Source organism: Amblyomma maculatum, chromosome 1 (genome assembly GCF_055883805.1).
Source record: "Amblyomma maculatum isolate TAMU_Amacu chromosome 1, ASM5588380v1, whole genome shotgun sequence".
Lineage (NCBI taxonomy): Eukaryota > Metazoa > Arthropoda > Arachnida > Ixodida > Ixodidae > Amblyomma > Amblyomma maculatum.
In genome coordinates this window covers 353,866,098-353,875,309 of record NC_139344.1, presented here as the reverse complement: position 1 = coordinate 353,875,309, position 9,212 = coordinate 353,866,098, and the positions used below count along the sequence as shown (strand labels likewise).

At 44.3% G+C, this 9,212-nt stretch overlaps 1 long non-coding RNA gene across 2 annotated transcripts; it reads left to right on the top strand.

The window, feature by feature from the left end:
* Positions 1 to 788: 788 nt before the first annotated feature.
* Positions 789 to 5,388, top strand: LOC146207823 (uncharacterized). 2 transcript variants are annotated; one of them, XR_014703344.1, is made up of 3 exons: positions 789 to 1,020; positions 1,487 to 1,547; positions 5,022 to 5,388. It is a non-coding gene; the product is annotated as an uncharacterized LOC146207823 (long non-coding RNA). The 2 variants fall into 2 exon arrangements; XR_014703343.1 differs by having other exon boundaries at positions 789 to 1,049.
* Positions 5,389 to 9,212: the final 3,824 nt, after the last annotated feature.

The following is a 9,212-nucleotide window of genomic DNA, read 5'->3' as shown; positions in this document are numbered from 1 at the left end:
TGGCACGAATCTTTTACTACCATACTGAGAAGCGGAACACGCAGCCTAGCTACTTTTGGAAAAGACGGTACATTCATCTCCCGTTTGACACAGATGTGCCCTTTCGAGGGAAAATCCAATTTCGATCACTTTAACCTGCAAAGAAGGCTGTTGTTGCTTCAGGTTTGTTATTGGGAGGGGTTGCTGGGGATGCTGCTTATGTCATCTGTATACGTGCTCACATCTTGGCGTTCAGCAGGAAGGGGATGGGCAGGCAGTTATGGCGTCGCTAGCGTTGCAATGATGTCCAGGTTCGATAAAAACAGGATTACAGCATGTCTTGTAAACCGGATTCTTCCGAGTACGTCGGTGAGCAGACAGCGAACAGTACCTGGTCCTCTGTGACAGATATGCCACGGGACAGGATGTCAGAGGGCCCGATAGCCTACCAGGAGCCATGGGTATAGTGCTGATCGTGCACAAGGTACGGACAGAGGAAATTTCCTAACATCCCTGCACCATCACACGAGGAGCAGGTATAGGAGGCTGCAGGCAACAGACGCACTTTCAAGATGGCGTAGGAGGAGGAGCCACTCCCGACTTGAGAACTGGTCGGAGAGGCACTTGGAGGAACGACATGATTATAGCTAGGCGTTATCAGCATAGTTGACCGGCAAAGTCATGCCGGGTAACTGTGTCCATGAATGATACGCCGTTGTTATCGGCCGCTTTGGCTGAGTCGTCAACCTTGTCGTAGCTTGTGTTGTTAATCTGTGGCCAGGCTACCGAGGTGGTAGGTACAGGCTACCGAGTGCATGTGTCGCCGCACAGAAGTTTCGCTGGCTCCAATGTCTAACGTTGCGCCACACGCGCCAAAAGTCGATGCCCAGAATGACGTCATGCGTGGCACGAGGTAACACGACAAATTCGCTCCTGAAACCTGTGACAGCCAGTTCAACAGAGACCGAGTAAAGGCGGACAGCAGTTTCGCCGCAACGTCGCAAAATGTGGTCGCTCGGTCCCACGCAAACGTATCTTTATGTAAGTGACCCATCGTAAGTGAAAATTATGTAAGTGACCCATCGATAAATATGTATCTTAATAAAGGCAGATTATTGGAGTGCATAGTCTGTGATTTTACGGCTTGAAACAAAAAAGGTGCGCATTCTTCAAGTAAAAGTCAGTCGCATATCTGTGTATACGTTTTGTTCCCTTCAAGCCATTGTCTGTGCGCAATCTTTATCGTATCATGCCTGAACGACTTGCTCAACAACGCACTCTCTTAAACTGTATTAGCTTAGACCGCCCGAGCTTCTTTTATGCTACTGTCATCGCATAGCGTCCAGGAATTTTTGTACCTCACATCAATCAAAATGAGCCCTCTGATGTTAAGTTTCGACCTCGCGATACGCGCATCAGCAGCTGAATGACAAAGAAAATTAGCCACCGCAGCGGGTACAATTGGGTGGGCGGCAAGACTTGAAATTTTGACTGCCCTTGTTTCCAGGGCTGGACTTCCACCAGCCAGGCCAGCAATCTTGCCGGAGGAATGGGCCTGCCCGGCTTCGGTAAGTCGATTCGTATGATTGATTCTTAAAATCGTTTGGTAGAATGACTACTTTTTGTGCATAACATGTGCTTGCATGAAACTCTGCCCCATCGGCTAAAAATACTTGTATATGTTTAAAAGAGTGTCAATCAATCAATTAATTAATTAATTAATCAATCGATGTTAAACACACCTTTAACCCCGCTGTTGGTGGTGCAGTGATTAGGACGCTCGACGTACTATGCCAAGGACGCGAGGTCGAATCCAGGCCACGGTGGCCTCTTTTCGACGGGAGCGAAAAGCAAGGCGCCCGTTTGCTGTGCGATGTCAGTGCACGTTAAAGAACACCAGGTGGCCGAAATTTCCGGAGCCCTCCACTACGGCGTTTCTCATAGCCTGAAGGAAGGAAGGAAAATCTCTTCCCTGTGTTATTTTTCGGCGGTTTTTGGGATGTCTTCAGAGGTGTCTCCTTGTATCCCCAGGAGCTTTCTCCGTCGACCTCGTCTACTTCTATCCAATGGTCGGTTGCCCTCAGTCCATGTTTCCGCTGAGCTCGCTGTACCAGACCTTGCTGATCTTCGTAGCGGTCGCTGGACAGCAGATCTCCCATTGCTCCGGACTCGGGTTTCGTAATTTGGGGACCACATCTATGTTTTGATAGGCCCATGTGACGTGATACAGTGTGAATTTTTCGTCGCAGCACGGACGTCTGTCTTCGTATATGGTAGGGTGCATTTTGTTTAGAATGTGTATGTTTGGGTATGAACTTGTCTGTAATTGTCTCCAAATGGCAGCTTCCTCCCTGTTGAGAGAACTGTGCGGTGGGGATATCGCATTCTTCTGCCTGTGCAGTTTTATAGTATGGCCTAGTATTCCTTGGGTGCCGGCGAAAGTTCCATGGTCTCGTCGGATGCTCGGAAAGTAGTGTATGCTCGAGCTAACCTTACTCGCTTTGGGACGTGAAACCCTACGTGTCAAGTCAAACCAAACCAAACCAAACCAAACCAAACCAAACCAAACCAAACGCACCTTTATTTGCGTATGTATGGGCGTACCCTTACTTTAGTTCTGAAATTGCATCAGAAGTGCACATAAGGTGGAATGATCCTTTAATCGACCAAGAAGCAGCAGAGACCATTAGAAATTGTTTTCAGATTTCACAGGAAGCCTGTAGAAATTGTAACCTTGTCGTCAATAGATGATGGACCCAGGTTTTTTTCCTGTGCCCGACAATGTAGCTCGTGTGCAACACATTAAACAAAAAAAAAAAAGGGCTTGCGTTTTTATTAGCCTGAATCTGCTGTTCTGGTTTTGTTTCTCAAAAGTGAAGTGTGACACAATTATCTTTTAGCCGACAGCATATGGTTACATAAGCATCACGAGTCGAGTGTATTTCCTGCTGCACGCATAATATTAATGCATTTTTCTGCTGAAGCGCAAATCCGTAGAAATAATTATAAAATCATGGTTGGTACATGCAGTAATCGAAAACTTCATTTTTCAGGCTATATCATTTGGGGCAGCCTATTGAAACAACAATAATTCAGAATCAGTGGGGCCATTTTTGTTCTTAAAACTGCCAGAAGCTCTGTAAAAATGTCGTTTTCGGCATATTACAATCCTAAAGTTTTCTCAAAATCAGAATTTTTACTAGTAATGTTAAGCATCTAAAAAAGCATATCTTGTGAATTCGAAAAGTGTTGATAGCTTTAGTGGAATACTGAAGTTCATGTCACACGGGGACGACATGGATATGTCATAACCCTTATAAGTCAAGCTGAGACTATACAAGGACCTAAGCATCGCTACTTCAGTCGAAAAACCTATTAGAGTTAGCCAAGGCTTTGACCAGAGCATGGAATTCTGCCCACAATGAGGTCCCCACTCTGTTACACAACTGCGCGCTGTACAATACATTTTGTTTACCTTTTTTTTCCAGTATGCCCCGTCCGAATGCCCTGTTTTAACCGCGATGTCATTGTTCCTGCGCGGGTATTCTACGAACGCAACGAATCAAAGTATATATACAATTCGTCACGTGCTCAGCCGAGCGCTGAAAACACAGCTTATCATCAGCCTTCAGAATGGTCAAAACTGCACGTAGACGAAAGGTCCAGTTATCAGAAAAACCTGATCCCAGAGCAATATGTGTGTAGCACTGAACTTATAAGCAGCCTGTGCATCCATGTGGGCAAAATGATCGCTGTTTCAAGCTAATGGTTCGCACGGCGTAGAATTTGTCCGTAACGGTGTAATTTCATTGCATACAAGTTGCACTGAGATTTAAGAGCATTTGGTTATCGGCGTTTTCTCATCACATTTGAAATCTTTTAAAATGAGCATTGCGCGAACAGAGCTCGCAATTGCGTATCGCACGAGTCCGTTTCGAAGCAACGCACTTATATGCGAGTAACTGACCATCATGCAGTACATCTCGATGTCGAAGACCTCGGCAAGTAAAAATATCATGCCTTAAGTATTTAGTCATCTTTCTTCATCTCTGCCTAATGCAACATCATGAAGCCCAAAGCTTCACTTTCCTCAGCTTTGGTTCGGACGACCATGCATATATTACTAAACCAGTAAGAAAGCAAAAAACCCATTACTCAAATCTCTAAACTGAACTTGCTACCACCACGCTCCTACCGCCCTCTGCCCATTCCCCGGTAACAAATATTATATTTGACGGGCTTTCAAGAAACGATGTTAGCAACTCCATGCAAGCTTTGTTTTTGACTGAAAATCGACTGTTCGCATCCCAGTTGGGTGATATTGATGGCTATTGAGTAGCAAAAACTGATTTATAGCTGTTTAAAATATTAAAAAGCAATATTTTTTTTTCACGTAACTTCAATAAAACTCGGGGCGCCAGGACCAAGAATGACTTCTTTATTACCGTTTACTTTTCTAAGGCAGCGTAACATAGCATTAGAGCTCAGCGTGAAATCTTTCGTGACGTCATTGTAGTTTGCGTCAGAAAGTGCCTGATATATGCGGTACCAGTATTTCGTTCCAGGAAGCGGCAGCACAAAAGAAACGGGGACTCAAGAGAGTGCGCGTTGATAAAGCCTCCCAAACGTCAATGTGTCTCGACTTTTGTTCCTTTTTCTTTTGCGCTGCTACTTTCCGCTGCGGTTAACCAGTATTTCAGCTGCATGTGTTTTTTTTTTTTCTGTTTAACAAAAAGCCAATTTTTCAGTGGACGCCACTAGGCTATAATCAGAACACGGTATATCTTATCGATGCAGACCCACTTCAATTTTACTTCTGCGCCTAGGCTTAACAGACATTGACGCAGCAGAGTTCTGATACACTGCTTCTTCCCTGCTGAACTCAGCTTGGAGTGGTTTTTATCTTTAATGTCATCGATTTCGGTCCCTATATCAGAAATGCGTTGTTTGAAATCAATTGTTCGCTGTGATAATCAACACTATAGTCATCACTCTATTGGCAATGTTTAATTTTGCACCCGTTTTTATTCCCCTTCCTGCAGTGTCCGCATGAATATCACGGAATGTTCTGCGCTCGCAACTGCGTCTGCCTTCGTGGGATTGTGAACCGAGAGGTGGTGCATTCCTGCGTCCACCGCACCGTCAGGCGTCCGTACAACTTCAACTAGCCTCCATTTGTTTTTAACAACTTCCAATTAATAGACCAGGTACAAGAGGCGCTTAGCGTAATATAAATATTTAAAACTTTGCCAACTTAGACAATCTGAAAATGTGTCCTTCATCCATCATTGTTTTGCAAGGATTAGGAAAACTTAAAGAGTATTAGATTTATTTCTATTAAAGCAATTCAATACACAGTGTGACTTCTTTTATGCTCTGCATATTTAATAAAATTGGTCAAAGCGCCTTCACTACACTCCTAATCTGGTTCACATAAGTTCCAGCTGGAAAGTGGGACCTTTTGAAAAAGTAGGCCATATAAGTGGAGCACTGTTCCAGAGAAACAGGAACTGTATATGGGGAACAATTTTCCAATGAAATGGCAAAGGTTTCGTGCGAACACACTGTAAATTCCGGACTGCAAATGTTTAGAAGTTAGAATTTCGCTCCATTGCGGACTACACGTGATGTTATTTTTTTAGATCGTTTGTCAGAGCCAGAGAAGCTTACCGGTGGCTATTAAGAACAAAACAAAAAAAAACCGCCTACCCCGAGAAGCGCCTACGACATGTCCCCTTGCTCAGCTCCGATATGCAACCAGTTTCGGTGTGGAAACTAATGCTGTCGCGCTAACGAAGAGTGCCTGCTTTCCAGTGTTTTTATTTGCATTCGAGAGATGTGAGAAGTCTGAATGTAAGAAGGGGCCCATAAGTACACGAAAAGTGAGCGGATGTGTAGGGAATATTGCTCGGAAGTGTGCAAATGGGTCATTGAGGCACACCGTTCCACAACAGGTTGTCGTCAACGCCTTGAGGAAAGCCATATTAAAACAGCTGCAACAGAGGTATCGGATTCTGAACGCGATTAATCAAGACAGGGACGAGCCTTTCGTCGAACCTGACATGATTGATTTGTTTAGTTCCGGCGGCCCAGGGGACAGTGAATTTGATGGGTTCTGTTGCTGTTGTTAGCACACAGAAGCAGACGCAATAAAGCAGGAATCAACCCCGCCGCAGTGATGCAGTGGCTATGATGCCCGACTACTGTGGCGGAGTACCCTGGTTCGAACCCGACCACTGGCGGTTGCGTTTCGATGGAGGCGAAACAGAGAGGCGCCCATGTACTGTGCGATGTCTACTTCTTCACGAGCAGAACTTTTCTCACGACAGCAAACATTGAAGCACGTGGTAGGGAGATCAAGCCGCCGTGGATTCACTATGATTAAGTATCAGTCAGTGAATAGAATCCTGTTGATGGCCCGACGACTCTGAAAAGTCGGCCATCAAAGCTGTCGATTTATTCCTCTCATTCCTTACCTTGAGTTAAAAATTAACACCGAGTTATCACCCTCCAACAAAGCGGCAAAAATGTTAATATAAAATTGTAGATTTACAGCTGGGTTTTCATGTGCCAATTTGTGTAAGTCCATATTAAAGCAGTTTCATCAACATTTTCGCGGTAGGTATATGAGGATTGCTAGAGCGAGAGTCGGAATTTTTCTGGGTTCTTTGAAGCTGTACAACATCGAAGGAGCTAGGAAGAATAACTTTAGTATATCCATCACCGCGCGGCCGCAGACATAAGCTCCATGTTAACAGAGCTTAACAGTTGCTAACAAGGCTAATTATACACAGTACTGAAATGCTTAAATCGGAAAGGAAATGTAAAGTACAGGACTAACATAGAAGACCATAGATGTGAAGTCACAAACAAGTGTGAAATTAACAACTTGCGTTTACGATACTGCAAGCTGCTGTTAAACACCGGATTCAGTGATTCAGCGCATGTTCTGTCAGGTGAAATATATCACGGCAATATTTTCCGACCGTGAGCACCTTTAGATATCTCACTATTTTGCTGCCTTTGACCCTTAGTTAAAAAAACAAAGTTGTAGACAGAATATATTAGTTCAGCTAAATATAGGTAAAATAGAAAGTACAATCGACTGAATCCAGTTCAGTTCCGTCTATCGTCTATTTCAGTCATGCACAATGACTGAGTAGAAAGAAAAAGAAGCCGCGCACGCGGCTTGACAAAGCTCCCATTTCTCTAGCGGTTCGACACGGCGATTGAAGATAACATAAGAACAAGAACAAGATAATACATGAAATAACAAATATGTAGAATATCTTCGTAACAGATCCCCAGCATAGTCTCTCTAATATTGCACACAGACAAAGGATAGTAGATTAATCGCATGACATGGATACTGTTTATATTTTATGGTTGGTTATCATTGTTTTGTCGGAACGAATGAGCAATATGCATATATTAGAATACGCGGAAAATACAAGGTCTATCCTGGATATGCCAAGGTAAAAAAACATATACTGAGAGCACATAATAATGATGGAAAAGGCCATTCGTTACGGCTAATTTTGCAAATGAGCTATGGAAAGGCCGTCGGCATGTGATGAACGCAGCGCTGTTAAATGCATTTTCTGCTTCCTTAGCGTTCTTGTTAGCTTTCAAAGACTGAGAATGCATCAAGTTTAATTTGTAAGCAGCATGGTTGGCTTACTTATTTTTGAGCGAAATGCAAAGCGCCTGAGTGCAGTGTGATCTCACTGCATGTTGAAAAGCACCAAGTGGTTCAAATTATTACGGAGCCCCGCACTACGGCGTCTCTCGTAGCTTTCTGCCACCTCGGTAAGTTAAATCCTGCCATGTACATTTTGCGTGCTGAGAAAATGAACTACTGGGTCACAGGGCCGGTCGGAATGCGTGCCCCTTCACTCTGGTGGTCTAAGCTGTTTCGTGGCCTTATTAAGTGAATGAAGTCGTTAGCTGTTGTCAGAGCACACTGCACCAGGCCGTTGCCATAACAACCATAGCCCCCCCCCCCCCCCCCCTCCTGGTTTGAAGCTAACACCTCCGAAAATTGCGCGCATGAACCCAGCAAGCGGTAATTGGCGGGTCAAAAGACGGCACTGATTGGTCGGTATGCTGTATGACGTCACGAGAACAGATGGCCTGAACAAGCTGGAATGCGCTGCTAGCTCCTGCAGTTCCTTTCACATGAATGGGTGAGACGAGGATCGCACATAGCCGAATGTCTTGTGCTGCTGTTAGGATTGGCTGACCTGTTTCGTGTTGCCACCATCACGTGGCCACGAACGGGTAATTAAAACTAAGGCTGGCATAGCTGAGCCTATGGCTGACCAATGACTGACCTTGACATTACCTTCGATCCTTTGAATTTGAATTAAATCATGAGCCAAGCCAGGTCCTCTCAGCGCCCTGCCATTGGCGCTCGACCGCTTGCCGACTTGGAAATACTGATTTCTGTTGATAACCGCTTATTCACGCAGATTACGAACAGCGCTTGAATGAGTGGCAGTCGCTCTTGATAGCGGGCGCTCATAGCGGATTATAAAGTGAAGATCATTATTTAGTGCTTAAGCTCATTCGAGCCACAAAAGGGTGTGAGCAGTCTACCGTGGATTGCTGGACACAATTATCAAAAAGCGCGCAGTAGCTTTTCTACTTAATTCAGAACCATTCAATATAGCTGATTAAGTGGAAGCCACTCGTCCTAATGAGCTTTTTTTGTTTCCTTCATTCACTTTTATACTGTGAAATGTGGCACAGAAGCAAGCAGCCAGCTACAAAAGCGTTTTTTCAGGTTTAATACATTCTGGAAACACGAATCCCTTTAAACATTGCATCGCAGATGAAACTCGCGCTGCACTAATGGGCGGAGCTTTACATTACTTCTAAATATTGACAACTGAAGGCAGGTTTTCTTAAGGCCATATTCTGCAAGTGGTACTCAAGTATAGTATGCTCAAATGGCACTCACCTTTCCAAAAAGATATTGTAGTGTAAAACATTGTGTTCTTTTTATTATTAGCACCCCGGTTCAATTTCTTCCGTAAGTAGCTAAAAGGTTGAGTCGGCAACCAGTACCGACATCAACCGAGGTTAAAGGTAAACACTATTTCCTGATAAGTAGGTCGAATCTTGCTCCGATTTGGTTGAGACGCCAAGGGTTACAGTATCTTTTATCTCTATCAAGTTCCCATTTCACAGGAAAGGCACGGATGCTGCTGCTTCTGAACTACAAGGTCAAG